This window comes from Rutidosis leptorrhynchoides, chromosome 8 (genome assembly GCF_046630445.1).
Source record: "Rutidosis leptorrhynchoides isolate AG116_Rl617_1_P2 chromosome 8, CSIRO_AGI_Rlap_v1, whole genome shotgun sequence".
Lineage (NCBI taxonomy): Eukaryota > Viridiplantae > Streptophyta > Magnoliopsida > Asterales > Asteraceae > Rutidosis > Rutidosis leptorrhynchoides.
Genome location: NC_092340.1, coordinates 326,819,202 through 326,836,441, shown reverse-complemented (window position 1 = coordinate 326,836,441; position 17,240 = coordinate 326,819,202).

Sequence of the window (17,240 nt, the reverse complement as noted above, 5' to 3'; positions counted from 1 at the left end):
CGTAGGTGGATTGAATTGTTGAATGATTACGACTTTGAGATTCGTTACCACCCGGGGAAGACAAATGTGGTAGCAGACGCCTTGAGCAGAAAGGACAGAGAACCCATTCGAGTAAAATCTATGAATATAATGATTCACACTAACCTTACTACTCAAATAAAGGAGGCGCAACAAGGAGTTTTAAAAGAGGAAAATTTAAAGGATGAAATACCCAAAGGATCGGAGAAGCATCTTAATATTCGGAAAGACGGAACCCGGTATAGGGCTGAAAGAATTTGGGTACCAAAATTTGGAGATATGAGAGTAATGGTACTTAGAGAAGCTCATAAAACCAGATACTCAATACATCCTGGAACGGGGAAGATGTACAAGGATCTTAAGAAACATTTTTGGTGGCCAGGTATGAAAGCTGATATTGCTAAATATGTAGGAGAATGTTTGACGTGTTCTAAGGTCAAAGCTGAACATCAGAAACCATCAGGTCTACTACAACAACCTGAAATCCCAGAATGGAAATGGGAAAACATTACAATGGATTTCATTACTAAATTGCCAAGGACTGCAAGTGGTTATGATACTATTTGGGTAATAGTTGATCGTCTCACCAAGTCAGCACACTTTCTGCCAATAAGAGAAGATAACAAGATGGAGAAGTTAGCACGACTGTATTTGAAGGAAGTCGTCTCCAGACATGGAATACCAATCTCTATTATCTCTGATAGGGATGGCAGATTTATTTCAAGATTCTAGCAGACATTACAGCAAGCATTAGGAACTCGTCTAGACATGAGTACTACCTATCATCCACAAACTGATGGGCAGAGCAAAAGGACGATACAAACGCTTGAAGACATGCTACGAGCATGTGTTATTGATTTCGGAAACAGTTGGGATCGACATCTACTGTTAGCAGAATTTTTCTACAACAACAGCTATCATTCAAGCATTGAGATGGCGCCGTTTGAAGCACTTTATGGTAGAAAATGCAGGTCTCCGATTTGTTGGAGTGAAGTGGGGGATAGACAGATTACGGGTCCGGAGATAATACAAGAAACTACCGAGAAGATCATCTAAATTCAACAACGGTTTAAGACCGCCCAAAGTCGACAAAAGAGCTACGCCGACATTAAAAGAAAAGACATAAAATTTGAAATTGGAGAAATGGTCATGCTTAAGGTTGCACCTTGGAAAGGTGTTGTTCGATTTGGTAAACGGGGGAAATTAAATCCAAGGTATATTGGACCATTCAAGATTATTGATCGTGTCGGACCAGTAGCTTACCGACTTGAGTTACCTCAACAACTTGCGAATGTACATAACACTTTCCACGTCTCGAATTTGAAGAAATGTTTTGCTAAAGAAGATCTCACTATTCCGTTGGACGAAATCCAAATCAATGAAAAACTTCAATTCATTGAAGAACCCGTCGAAATAATGGATCGTGAGGTTAAGAGACTTAAACAAAACAAGATACCGATTGTTAAGGTGCGATGGAATGCTCGTAGATGACCCGAGTTCACCTGGGAGTGTGAAGATCAAATGAAGAAGAAATACCCGCATCTATTTCCAGAAGATTCGTCAACACTTTCAACAGCTTAAAATTTCGGGACGAAATTTATTTAACGGGTAGGTACTGTAGTGACCCGAACTTTTCCATGTTTTTATATATTAAATGAAATTTATATTTACATGATTAAATGTTTCCAACATGTTAAGCAATCAAACTTGTTAAGACTTGATTAATTGAAATAGGTTTCATATAGACAATTGACCACCCAAGTTGACCGGTGATTCACGGACGTTAAAACTTGTAAAAACTTTATGATGACATATATATGGTTATATATATAGTTAACATGATATTATGATAAGTAATCATATCATTAAGTATATTAACAATGAACTAATATGTAAAAATAAGACTACTAACTTAATGATTTTGAAACGAGACATATATGTAACGATTATCGTTGTAACGACATTTAATGTATATATATATCATATTAAGATATATTAATACATCATGATATCATGATAATGTAATAATTTAACATCTAATTTGATTTAATAAACAATGGGTTAACAACATTTAACAAGATCGTTAACCTAAAGGTTTCAAAACAACACTTACATGTAACGACTAACGATGACTTAACGACTCAGTTAAAATGTATATACATGTAGTGTTTTAATATGTATTCATACACTTTTGAAAGACTTCAAAACACTTATCAAAATACTTCTACTTAACAAAAATGCTTACAATTACATCCTCGTTCAGTTTCATCAACAATTCTACTCGTATGCACCCGTATTCGTACTCGTACAATACACAGCTTTTAGATGTATGTACTATTGGTATATACACTCCAATGATCAGCTCTTAGCAGCCCATGTGAGTCACCTAACACATGTGGGAACCATCATTTGGCAACTAGCATGAAATATCTCATAAAATTACAAAAATATGAGTAATCATTCATGACTTATTTACATGTAAACAAAATTACACATCCTTTATATCTAATCCATATACCAACGACCAAAAACACCTACAAACACTTTCATTCTTCAATTTTCTTCATCTAATTAATCTCTCTCAAGTTCTATCTTCAAGTTCTAAGTGTTCTTCATAAATTCTACAAGTTCTAGTTTCATAAAATCAAGAATACTTCCAAGTTTGCTAGCTTACTTCCAATCTTGTAGACTGATCATCCAACCTCAAGAAATCTTTATTATTTACAGTAAGATATCTTTCTAATACAAGGTAATACTCATATTCAAACTTTAATTCAATTTCTATAACTATAACAATCTTATTTCGAGTGGAAATCTTACTTGAACTTGTTTTCGTGTCATGATTCTGCTTCAAGAACTTTCAAGCCATCCAAGGATCCTTTGAAGCTAGATCCATTTTTCTCATTTCAAGTAGCTTTATCTAGAAAACTTGAGGTAGTAATGATTTTCATAACATCATTCGATTCATATATATATATATAAAGCTATCTTATTCGAAGGTTTAAACTTGTAACCACTAGAACATAGTTTAGTTAATTCTAAACTTGTTCGCAAACAAAAGTTAATCCTTCTAACTTAACTTTTAAAATCAACTAAACACATGTTCTATATCTATATGATATGCTAACTTAATGATTTAAAACCTAAAAACATGAAGAACACCGTAAAACCGGACATACGCCGTCGTAGTAACACCGCGGGCTGTTTTGGGTTAGTTAATTAAAAACTATGATAAACTTTGATTTAAAAGTTGTTCTTCTGGGCAAATGATTTTTCTTATGAACATGAAACTATATCCAAAAATCATGGTTAAACTCAAAGTGGAAGTATGTTTTCTAAAATGATCATCTAGACGTCGTTCTTTCGACTGAAATGACTACCTTTATAAAAATGACTTGTAACTTATATTTCCGACTATAAACCTATACTTTTTCTGTTTAGATTCATAAAATAGAGTTCAATATGAAACCATAGCAATTTGATTCACTCAAAACGGATTTAAAGTGAAGAAGTTATGGGTAAAACAAGATTGGATAATTTTTCTTGTTGTCGCAACGTGAAAATTGGTAACAAATCTATATTAATCATATCCTAGCTAACTTATATTGTATTATACATATATTCTAATATATTATGTAATCTTGGGATACCATAGACACGTATGCAAATGTTTTGACATATCATATCGACCCATGTGTATATATTATTTGGAACAACCATAGACACTCTATATGCAGTAATGTGGGAGTTAGCTATACAGGGTTGAGGTTGATTCCAAAAATATATATACTTTGAGTTGTGATCTAGCCCGAGACGTGTATACACTGGGTCGTGGATTGATTCAAGATAATATATATTAATTTTTTTCTGTACATCTAACGTTGGACAACTAGTTGTAGGTTACTAACGAGGACAGCTGACTTAATAAACTTAAAACATCAAAATGTATTAAAAGTGTTGTAAATATATTTTGAATATACTTTGATATATATGTACATATTTGTTATAGGTTCGTGAATCGACCAGTGGCCAAGTCTTACTTCCCGACGAAGTAAAAATCTGTGAAAGTGAGTTATAGTCCCACTTTTAAAATCTAATATTTTTGGGATGAGAATACATGCAGGTTTTATAAATGATTTACAAAATAGACACAAGTACGTGAAACTACATTCTATGGTTGAATTATTGAAATCGAATATGCCCCTTTTTATTAAGTCTGGTAATCTAAGATTTAGGGAACAGACACCCTAATTGACGCGAATCCTAAAGATAGATCTATTGGGCCTAACAAACCCCATCCAAAGTACCGGATGCTTTAGTACTTCGAAATTTATATCATATCCAAAGGGTGTCCCAGAATGATGGGGATATTCTTATATATGCATCTTGTTAATGTCGGTTACCAGGTGTTCACCATATGAATGATTTTTATCTCTATGTATGAGATGTATATTGAAATATGAAATCTTGTGGTCTATTGTTACGATTTGATATATATATAGGTTAAACCTATAACTCACCAACATTTTTGTTGACGTTTAAAGCATGTTTATTCTCAGGTGAATATTAAGAGCTTTCGCTGTTGCATACTAAAATAAGGACAAGATTTGGAGTCCATGTTTGTATGATATTATGTAAAAACTGCATTCAAGAAACATATGTCGATGTAATATATTTCTATTGTAAACCATTATGTAATGGTCGTGTGTAAACAATATATTTTAGATTATCATTATTTGATAATCTACGTAATGCTTTTGAAACCTTTATTGATAAAATAAAGGTTATGGTTGTTTTAAAAATGAATGCAGTCTTTGAAAAACGTCTCATATAGAGGTCAAAACGTCGCAACGAAATCAATTAATATGGAACGTTTATAATTAATATGAACGGGACATTTCACGTTCAAGATTAACTAGACATGATTCAAATGTATCACCGAAAACTGAAAAGTCATCCATGAAAACTTCCATGCATTCTTCTATCATGTCGTGAAAATCGCCATCATGCACCTTTGAAAGGTTGCAGGGGCGTTGGAAAGTCCAAATGGCATGCGTTTATAAGCAAAAGTACCATAAGGGCACGTGAACGTGGTTTTCTCTTGGTCCTCGGGTGCTATTGGAATTTGAAAATATCCGGAGAAACCATCAAGAAAACAATAGTAACTATTTCCAGCTAATCTTTCCAATATTTGATCAATGAAAGGTAAGGGAAAGTGATCTTTTCTGGTAGCGTCATTTAATTTTCTATAATCAATACAAACACGCCATCCTGTTACAGTCCTAGTAGGAATAAGGTCATTTTTTCATTTGTGATGACAGTCATGCCACCCTTCTTAGGTACGCATTGAACTGGGCTTACCCATGGACTATCAGAGATTGGATAAATTAAACCTGCATCTAGCAGTTTAATTATTTCTTTTTTAACAACATCTTGCATATTAGGATTTAGTCTTCGTTGGCGTTGCACATTCGTTCTATGACCTTCTTCCATAAGGATTTTATATGTGCATGATAATGCTAAAAACGAACATATATTTCATAGCATTATCCCTCAAGAAAGACAAGCTTTTAGTTGCAATTGTTCTATTTACAAGTGATATTCGTTTAAATAATAAAAGGTGAAGACAAAAGATAGATTCGATGAATTGAAGACGCAAACGACCAAAAAGCTAAAATTTACAAAGTACAATCAAAGTGGTTCAAATTATTGGTGAGAAACGTCTCAAAATTACAAGAGTACAAGCCGCAAAACGCAAAATACAAGATATTAAATTGTACGAAAGGACGTTTGAAAATCCGGAACCGGGACCAGAGTCAACTCTCAACGCTCGACGCAACGGACTAAAAATTACAAGTCAACTATGCACATGAATATAATATAATATATAATTAATTCTTAAAATTATTTATATATTATATTATTATTTTAAAACCGTCGGCAAGAAGCAAACAACAACATGTGAACTCTCCCAGCTGGCCATGCGATCGCATGGCCAGGAAGAAGGAAAACCATGCGATCGCATGGCCCCAATTATCAGGCCACATCTATAAATTTCGCGTGTTTTGGCTCAAATTAACACATCTTTTTCTCTTCCTATCTATCAACGTATATATATATATATATATATATATATATATATATATATATATATATATATATATATATATATATATATATATATATAATTTTAATTTTAATTTTAATTTTAATTTTAATTTTAATTTTAATTTTAATTTTAATAATAAGGGTATGTTAGCGAATGTTGTAAGGGTGTAAGTCGAAATTCTGTCCGTGTAACGCTACGCTATTTTTAATCATTGTAAGTTATGTTCAGCCTTTTTAAATTAATGTCTCGTAGCTAAGTTATGATTATGCTTATTTAAGCCGAAGTAATCGTGATGTTGGGCTAAATATTAAAATTGGGTAATTGGGCTTTGGACCATAATTGGGGTTTGGATAAAATAACGACACTTGTGAAAATTAGACTATGGGCTATTAATGGGTTTTATATTAACTTAACGATTCCTAGTTAATTTAATATAAAGGTTATAATTTGACGTATCTATAAATAACCACATACGCTTAATCGGGTACGGTGGGCGGGATATCTATAAATACCAATCATTGTTCATTTTACCGGACACGGAACTGGATTAATAGTTAATAGACTTGTTGAAACAGGGATGGATTACATTCAAGGATAATTGGTGTAATTGTTAACAAAGTAGTAAAACCTTGGACTACACGCAGTCGATAACCTGGTGTATTCATTAAACAAAGTATTAAGACCTTGTTACAATTCAAATCCCCAATTAGTTGGAATATTTAACTTCGGGAATAAGAATAATTTGACGAAGACTTCCGCACTTTATGATTATGACTGATGGACTATTATGGACAAATCCGTATGGACATATCGAATAATCCAGAACAAAGAACAATTAACCCATGGTAATAAACTAAAATCAACACGTCAAACATCATGATTACGGAAGTTTAAATAAGCATAATTCCTTTATTTCATATTTAATTTCCTTTATTTCATATTTAATTGCACTTTTAATTATCGCACTTTAATTTATTGTCATTTTAATTATCATACTTTTTAATTATCGCAATTTTATTTATCGTTATTTTATTTATCGCACTTTAATTATTGTCATTTACTTTACGCTTTAAATTAAGTTATATTTATTTTTTATATTTTACATTAGGTTTTAACTGCGACTAAAGTTTTAAAATCTACAAACCGGTCATTAAACGGTAAAAACCCCCTTTTATAATAATAATATTACTTATATATATATTTATATTTATACAAATATAGTTTTTAAAAATATAGCGTTAAACTTGGCTAAGATCCATGTGGAACGAACCGGACTTACTAAAAACTACACTACTGTACGATTAGGTACACCGCCTATAAGTGTTGTAGCAAGGTTTAGGTATATCCACTCTATAAATAAATAAATAACTTGTGTAAAATTGTATCGTATTTAATAGTATTTCCTAGTAAAAATATAACTATTTTGTATACACCTCTACGCACATCAGTGCAATATGAAGGACTTATTCTTTTAATATCATGAATCTTCCATGTAATAGCTGGTTTGTGAGCTCTTAGCACAGAAATGAGTTGAGATTTTTTATTTCCAGTAAGAGAAGACGATATTATTACAGGTAATTCATATTCAACATGTAAATAAGCATATTCCAAATGGTTTGGAAGTGGCTTTAACTCTAATGTCGGTGGTTCTTTTATCGATGATTTATATCGATATCTGTCTTCTTCTTTTAGTATTTGAATTTCTTCTGTTGTTGGTTCATATCCATTAGCCATAAGTGTAGCTAACATTTCAGTTTCATCAATTGGTTCAGTTCCTTCTCCTAAAGAACATTCTCCCGTTCCTTGTAATTCTGGAAATTCTTCTAACAATTCTGCATGTGAATTTATAGTTTGAATATAATAACATGTATCATCTGCAGATTACGGTTGTTGCATGGCTCTATCAACAGAAAAGGTAACACTCTCGTCCTCTATACTTAGGGTTAGTTTCTTACCAAACACGTCTATTATTGCTTTAGCCGTGTTTAAGAATGGTCTTCCTAATATGAGAGGAACTCGAGAATCTTCTTCCATGTCCAGAATAACAAAATCTACTAGAAATACTAAAGTACCAACTTTAACTAGCATGTTTTCCATTATCCCTCTAGGATATTTTACTGATCAATCGGCTAGTTGTATGCTTATTCGTGTTGGTTTTAATTTTCCAAGGTCTAGTTTAGCGTATAGTGAATATGGCATTAAATTTATACTAGCACCTAAGTCTGCCAATGCTTCTATTGAACTAAGACTACCCAGAAAACATGGAATTGTGAAACTTCCTGGATCTGATAATTTTTCTGGTATCTTATTCAACAGTACTGCAGAACAATTAGCATTCATAGTAACAGCCGAGAGTTCTTCCATTTTCTTTCTATTTGTGATTAGATCTTTCAAGAATTTAGCATATCTAGGCATTCCAGAAATTACATCAATGAAAGGAAGATTTACATTTATTTGTTTAAACATATCCAAGAATTTGGATTGCTCGGCTTCAAGTCTCTCTTTTCTCATTTTACTGGGGTAAGGAAGTGGTGGTTGGTATGGTTTAACATAAGGTTTAGCCTTAACTGTGTTATCTTCATTAACCTTTTCAACTACCGGTTTTGTTTCCTTATCTTGCTCAGGTTATGGTTCTTGTGGAGTAGGAATAGAATCATCAGAAATTACAGGTATTTCAGATGGTTTAAGTGTAATACCACTTCTTGTGGTAATGGCTTTAGCTATTTCATTTTAGGGGTTAGCATTTGTATCACTAGGTAGACTTCCCGGTTTTCTTTCACCTATCAACCTTGCTAGGTTACTTACTTCTTGTTCCAAATTTTGAATAGAAGCTTGTTGATTTCTAAATGCTTGAGCATTTTGTTCATTGGTTTATTTCTGAGATGTGAAAAACTGCGTTTGAGATTCAACTAGCTTTGACATCATATCTTCTAAATTTGGCTTTTTATCATCGGTTTGTGGTGGTTTGTTTTGAAAAATAGGTCTTTGCTGATTGTAAGTATTATTGGATACTTGTTGATTGCTAGGACCTTGTTAGTTGTTGTATGGAATATTTCGGTTATAATTCCGATTTTGATTGTAAATTGGTCTTGGCGGTTGATAATTATTCTGATAATTATTTCCAGGCCTTTGGTTCATGTATGAAGCATTCTCTCTTTGTTCCATTGTTTATTCAATACTGAGACAATCTTTTGTTAAATGTGGTCCTCCACACTGCTCACAACTAATTCGTATTGAGTGGATATCTTTAGTCATCTTTTCCATTCGTCTCTCGATAGCATCTATCTTTGCAGAAATAGAATCAAAGTCATGGCTAGAATCGGTTCTAGCTGCTTTAGATGATCTAATGATATCTTTTTCTTGATGCCACTCATGTGAGTGGGAAGCAGTGTTATCAATAATTTTGTAAGCGTCAGTTGCGGTTTTCTTCATAATGGAACCACCAGCTGCTATATCGATGTCTTTTCGTGTAGTGATGTCGCATCCTTGGTAGAATATTTGTACTATTTGATAAGCGTCTAAACAATGTTGCGGACATCCTCTCAATAACTTTCCAAATCTTGTCCACGCTTCATATAGAGTTTCATTTGGCTTTTGCGTGAACGTAACAATTTCTCCTTGAAGTCTCACGGCTTTAGATGCCGGAAAGAATTTTTTAAGAAAACTTTCAACTAAAACATCCCATGTATCAATCGCCCCTTCAGGTAACGATTCTAACCAATCTTTGGCTTCTCCCTTTAATGTCCAGGGAAATAACATGAGATATATCTGTTCATTCTCCACTTCTCTTATTTTAAATAGAGTACAGATCCTATTAAAGGTACGAAGATGTTCATTTGGATCTTCCTTCGGCGCATCACTAAATTGGCATTGATTAGTTACCATGTATAGGATTTGTCCTTTGATTTCATAATCTGGGGCATTAATGTCTGGTTGAGTAATTGCGTGACCTTGGCCAGTGCGTTTAGCTCTCATTCGGTCTTCCATACTTAGAGGTTCCAGATTTTCCATGATTGAATTTGTTGAATCTGAATCACTAGAGGATTCTGATTTAATGGGTTGTTTCTCGACAATCTCTGTTTGAATAATTGGTGGTTCCGGAGGAAAGATTAATGGTTCAGGATCTCTGAATTGTCCCTGAATATCCTTCGGATTCTCAATTGTGAGGTCGGGTTCAAAAAATGGATTATCGGAAATTTGAATTGGAGTACTTGGTCGACTGGATGACGATTCTAAAGAAAAATCAAAGGCGACAATATTGGCTAGATGTCTTGATCGAGTTACAGGTGGTGAACGTATAAAAGGTGGTGAACGTTTTGCTCGGTGCATTCACTGAATATCCTATTAGTTATAAAAGATAAAAATTATATAAGTTATCAAATTAATAGACTTTTCTGATTTTGCCCACGTTTCGAATAGCCAATAGATGCAGCAGGTAGCCAGGACCCTTTAAATCGGAAGCCCACAACTCGCCACTAACAAATCCAACTATTACTACGAACCAGAAAATTTTGGATGTCTATCAATTTAACCACTTAAAATAATTTTTCGTCGAAATTTAAAGAAATTTTAGAGAAGAAATAGAAAATTCTATGTCCTAAAAACTAGAGCGTCGATGAAAAAGAAAAAGTACGTCGAAAAACGTCGAAAAATAAAAGGTCAAAAAATAATAAAAAGAACGTAGCGCGTCGAAACTTAAAAATCTAAAAACTAAGAATTAAAAGTTGCGTCTAAAGGTATTAAAGCTTAAAGAAATTCTATATCCAAAACGGCAATAACTTAAAAAGTACTAAAATTTATAAAACGGCGTCGCAAAATTCTAAAGTACCTAAATCTTAGTCTAAAGAAAAAGTACTTAGGATTTTACGGCAAAGCCTAAAAATCTAGAAATAAAAATAACTATGGCAAAAACTATGACTTAAACTAAATACGAACGAAAAATACAAATATTACGCTAAAACAAATAAAAAGATACAAAATATAAAAATAAACTTAAAGTTGTAAAAAGTACAATTTTTATAAAAATATTTTTTTTATATTATTTTTTATAAAAGTATTAATTTTTATATATTAATAAAACTAATTAAACTAAATAATACAAATTAAAAAACTAAAACTAATTAATATATAATTAAAACCCTAATTAGGTTTATATTAATAATTATTATTAATTAAAACCCTAATTTCGTTCAGCTTATGTTTCAGACCTGTCTTTTCGCATCGTGCGGTAGCACGAAATCTGTGTTACATAGCCAAGCGGTCGCATGGACCGTGGATCCAGGCCAGAAGTTGGGCTGCTACAGTACCTTGGCCCGATTACTTTTATTTTATTTTTTTGTTTTCTGTTTTATATTTATACAAAATATATATAAAAATTAAATAAAAACTTAATTTTTAAATAAAAATAAAAACTTTATAATTTTATATATTTTAAACAAACTCTTAAATATATATATGTATATAATTTTTTTATATTTTTGAATTTTTTTTAAATTAAAACGTATTTTTACAAAAGTAAATTAAAAATCTTTTTTTATAGCGTTTCGCTTTCGGCGTTTAAGCTGTCCCCGGCAGCGGCACCAAAAATACTTGATGTTAAAGTGAAGGGGTACAAAATAGTTATATTTTTACTACAAAATACTATTAAATACGATACAATTTTACACAAGTTATTTATTTATTTATAGAGTAAATATACCTAAACCTTGCTACAACACTTATAGGCAGTGTACCTAATCGTACAGTAGTGTAGTTTTTAGTAAGTCCGGTTCGTTTCACAGGGATCTTAACCAAGTTTAACGCTATATTTTTAAAAACTATATTTGTAAAAATATAAATATATATATATATAAGTAGTATTATTATTATAAAAAGGGGGTTTTTACCGTTTAATGACCGGTTTATCGATTTTAAAACTTAAGTCGCAGTTAAAACCTAATGTAAAATATTAAAAATAAATATAACTTAATTTTAAGCGTAAAGTAAACAACGATAATGAAATTGCGATAAATAAAAATGCGATAAATAAAATGACGATAAATAAAATTGCGATAATTAAAAAGTACGATAATTAAAAGTGCATTTAAATAAAATGACAGTAAATAAAAGTGCGATAATTAAAAGTGCAATTAAATATGAAATAAAGGAATTATACTTATTTAACTTTCGTAATCATGATGTTTGACGTGTTGATTTTAGTTTATTACCATGGGTTAATTGTCTTTTGTCCTGGATTATTCAATATGTCCGTCTGGTTTTTGTCCATAACAGTCCATCAGTCATAAATATAAAGTGCGAGTGTCCTCGTCAAATTATCCTTATATCCGAAGTCAAATATTCCAACTAATTGGGGACTTAAACTATAATTACACCAATTTTCCTTGTATATAATTCACCCATGTTTTAATAAGTCCATAGACTATTAATCCATTCTCGTGTCCGGTTAAATGAACGATTATTAGTACTTATAAATATCCCGCCCATCGTGTCCGATCGAGTGTATATGGTTATTTATAGGTACGTCCAATTGTAAATCTTTATATTAAATTTACAAACTATCATTTAATTAAACAAATATAAAGCCCATTAATAACCCATAGTCTAATTTCCACAAGTGTCGTTCTTTTGTCCAAACCCCAATTATGGTACAAAGCCCAATTACCATGTCTTTAATATTTAGCCCAACATCACGATTACTTCGGCTTAAATAAGCATAATAATAACTTAGCTATGAGACATTAATTTAAAAAGGTTGAACATAACTTACAATGATTAATAATAGCGTAGCGTTACACGAACAGAATTTCGACTTACACCCTTACAACATTCGCTAACATACCCTTATTATTATTAAAATTAAAATTAAAATTAAAATTATAATATATATATATATATATATATATATATATATATATATATATATATATATATATATATATATATATATATATAAATACGTTGAGAGATGAAGAAAGAAAAAGATGTGTTTAGAGTTCGAGCAAATCTTGCCTTTTATAGGAATGTGGCCAAAAAAAGTAGGCCATGCGATCGCATGGCCTAGGAGTGTTAATCCCATGCGATCGCATGGAAGGTAAATCCAGCTCACATTGATTTGTTTCCTAGCTTGCCGACGGTTTTATATAATAATATAATATATATATATATATATATATATATATATATAATTTTAAGAAATAATTATATATTATATTATATTCATGTGCATAGTTCACTTGTAATTTTTAGTCCGTTGCGTCGAGCGTTGAGAGTTGACTCTGGTCCCGGTTCTGGATTTTTGAACGTCCTTTCGTACAATTTAATATCTTGTATTTTGCGTTTTGCGGCTTGTACTCTTGTAATATTGAGACGTTTCTCACCAATAATTTGAACCACTTTGATTGTACTTTGTACTTTTTAGCTTTTTGGTCGTTTGCTTCTTCAAATCGTCGAATCTGTCTTTTATCTCCACCTTTTATTATTTAAACGGATATTACTTGTAAATAGAACAATTGCAACTAAAAGCTTGTCTTTCTTGAGGGATAATGCTATGAAATATATGTTCATTTTTAGCATTATCAATTACCAATTACCAAAATGAAGATTGGCCGAACTACACGAGCCTTAGTAAATCCGCATCCACACGAGACTACTATCTTCAATAACACAACAACATCGAGGTTGACCGAACTACACGAGCCTAAGTAATTCGCAACCACACGAGATCACTACCTCAATAAGATGACCGAACTACACGCGTCATCGTGAATCCGCATCCACACGTGACTCACTTCCCAATATCAAAACCCACAATCCTGGAATTATACGAATCCACATCATCGGGGTCATCCAATTTACAACTCCATATCAACCCTTCGCCATTGGGGTTATGTAATCCACATCACAAGCACAAGTGATAACGTACACACAAAGTGTGCACCTCGCCAAAGGTGGTCAACCAAAATGCACAACCATGCCAATTGGACCCATACACAAGTCCGTCAAATCCACCTATATGTGAAGTGAGCTCTATAGCCGAGAATCACTTCACCCGACCCGCACCCATCCTACACATACATATGCACATTGGATATTAACACTCACCTTTTTGCCTTGATGAATGCCACCGAATAATCAGCAACTCGCCGATGGAATGTACCTATTCCATTTATCACATAACAAACAACACAATTAGGGTGAAGCACAAACTAACCCATATTGACAACTAGTGCAAATTCGACCCAATTGCACTTCCAAGTCCAACACATGCCCAAACTCGCCAATAATTACTAACTAGAGTGATAATGGTTCCAATAATGCCAATCAAACCCAAACATAGGTGTTAAACACCAATCTTGCCCAAATTGACACCCAAACCCTAATTTTGACCCATTTCGAAACTAGTCAAGTACATGAACACAAAGGGCTTCCAATACTTCAATAATCACTAAATACTAGTGATTACACCCATTTGCAAGTCTTACAAGCTTACACTTTCTCACCAAACCCAAAACCTGCCAACATCAACAATAAACTCGAATCTTGGTGTTAATCTGCAATTAACAACTAATGGGGTTCCATTTATGAACTCACAATCAAAAGCCTCAAATTTAGATGATGAACACGAAAATAAAATTCAGAGTTAGAGCTTACCGCTAGTACCAAATTGTAGCTAAGAACGAGGAGAACAAACTTGTCTTCTACGCCAAAGATCGAATCCCGTTCCTTCCTTTCCAAATCTCACTTTGAATCAAATGGGGTTTTGAAGTTTGAGAGGAAAATAGGAAAGAAAAGGAAAATGAAATGAAGAAATGAAATGAATGGATGAGATTAAGATCTCAAATCTGGCTCACACGTAAAATGACCAAAATGCCCTTGAACCTCATTTAAAATTACAAAAACCTGGTACCAGTCCTCCCAGAACGCCGTGCCGCGGCCCCAATCCTCACGCCGCGACATTTAACGTGATTTGATGCCTGCCTTACCATGTCTCCTGATTCTGATTTGTTTGGTTTGTCGCGCCGCGACACCCTTCTCCGCGCCGCAACATAAAACGCGGTCTGATCATTTTCTCGCGTACAAGAACTTTAACACACGAATACGCCTCGAATCCTTCAAACACTAGTCATACATACACGACACACCTACATATCATCGACGGGGAAAAAAGGGTGTTACATACACGTTCTTACTTTTACATTTAAATAAAATGAAAGTTAAAATAGTTATCTTATCAAAGTCATGAGGAAAACGTTGTAAAGCACGAATTTAGAAATCAAACAGGAATGTCCACTAATATTTGTCTAGTACTCGATAATTGGCATTTTGTTCTCACTTGTAAATCACTTTACCATTTATTCCGAATACCGTTAAAAAGGAAAGGTTTCCTAAATCAAAGTGGACCTCTCAATAGAGACTCGTAATCATACAATGTATCTGATAAATTAATCATTTGATATTATCTTCTAATTTCATCGATAACCATATTGAAACAAATACGTTCATGTAAAGTATTATACATTTAATACTTTGTTAATATTATCAAGTTATTATATATACATATACCTATATATACATATTCATATCCAATTAAATAATGGTTCGTGAATCGTCGGAATTTGGTCGAGGTTAAATGAATGTATGAACATAGTTTAAAATTCTTGAGATTCAACTTAACAAACTTTGCTTATCGTGTCGGAATAATATAAGGATAAAGTTTAAATTTGGTCGGAAATTTTCGGGTTGTCACAGTACCTACCCGTTAAAGAAATTTCGTCCCCAAAATTTGATCGAGGTCGTCATGGATAACAATAAGAATGTTTTTATGACGAATATGAGTTGATAAATAGAATTTTATTATCACTGAGTAATATGGATCAAATAATTCGATTACTCGAAGCGTATAAGTGAAGCTATAGTAAAAGAGTGAAATGAGTAAGTGTAGATTCGTCATATCTTTTGACGTAGATAGGATTGATTTCCAGATTTCAAGGGATTTGGAGAAAATCTTCGTAATAAGATTTGATTCTTCGGTAATCAAGGAAATTAGGATCCACTTTAAATGCGATCATCTGTTTTGATTGCTCTGTCAGATATTTTACTATAAATTCACCCCCTTCGTTTCCTTACAACTCACACCTTCTATTCTTTCTCCCTCAACTCATACTTTAAAGTACTCATCAATATTCTCCATCCCGTTCTTATCCTTGATATACTCCTAACTTTCATATCTGTCATTCTTCTCTTTCATCTATCACCGGAGGATTTTATTTACTTTTACTATTACCTTGGGGTTATAGTGTTTTTAATTCTCCCGTGCCTTTACGTTGCAATACGTATTGATATACACGGTTTGTAATTTATGTATTACTGTCGGGCTTTATATCTTCCCTTATATTTTAAAGTCTCTGCTTCTGTCTTCTATAATCATTGTCATTCACAGTTAATGCTCGCTCCTATTTGCTGTGATTTATAGTCTAATTTCTATTTCAGAGCTTCATTCTTTTGTTTTCTCTTCTTGCTATTAAGCATCGCATGTAATGGTCCAGAATTCGTAGATATGAATTTCGGAATGAACATAATTAATGTTCTAAGAAGAAAATTGTAATGGCACGATCTTGATTTGTCAAATTACCAGAATACCTAGGAAAATACCGAATCATCAAGAAAAATATTTTCTTGATATGTTTAAAGGTTAAGTAGAATACAAGAGTCGTGTAGCATGGCACATGATGACTTATGATCTTTGAATCATCATGTTCCATTTAGAAACTCAGCATGACTTACTGTAATATAATCACGTTGATCAAGTGTCATTATATTATACTAACTCATGCTTCAGTTCCCAACACTGCTTCAAAATATTCTTATTTTAAACTCGAAGATTTCAGAACTTAGAAATTAAAATAGTTTCTTTTATGATGTAACACAGATAGAGTGAAGGGGTAAAAGATTTCGAATAACAATAGTTATAAAGATATTTTCAGAAACATCGAAGATATTTATAATGAAAGATATGATGATATCTTAGAATATTTAAGATCAGAGGATGATGAAGAATATTATTCGCGATGGTTTTAGAGTAAGGAGCAAGGTATTCGCTAAAGACTTCAGTAGA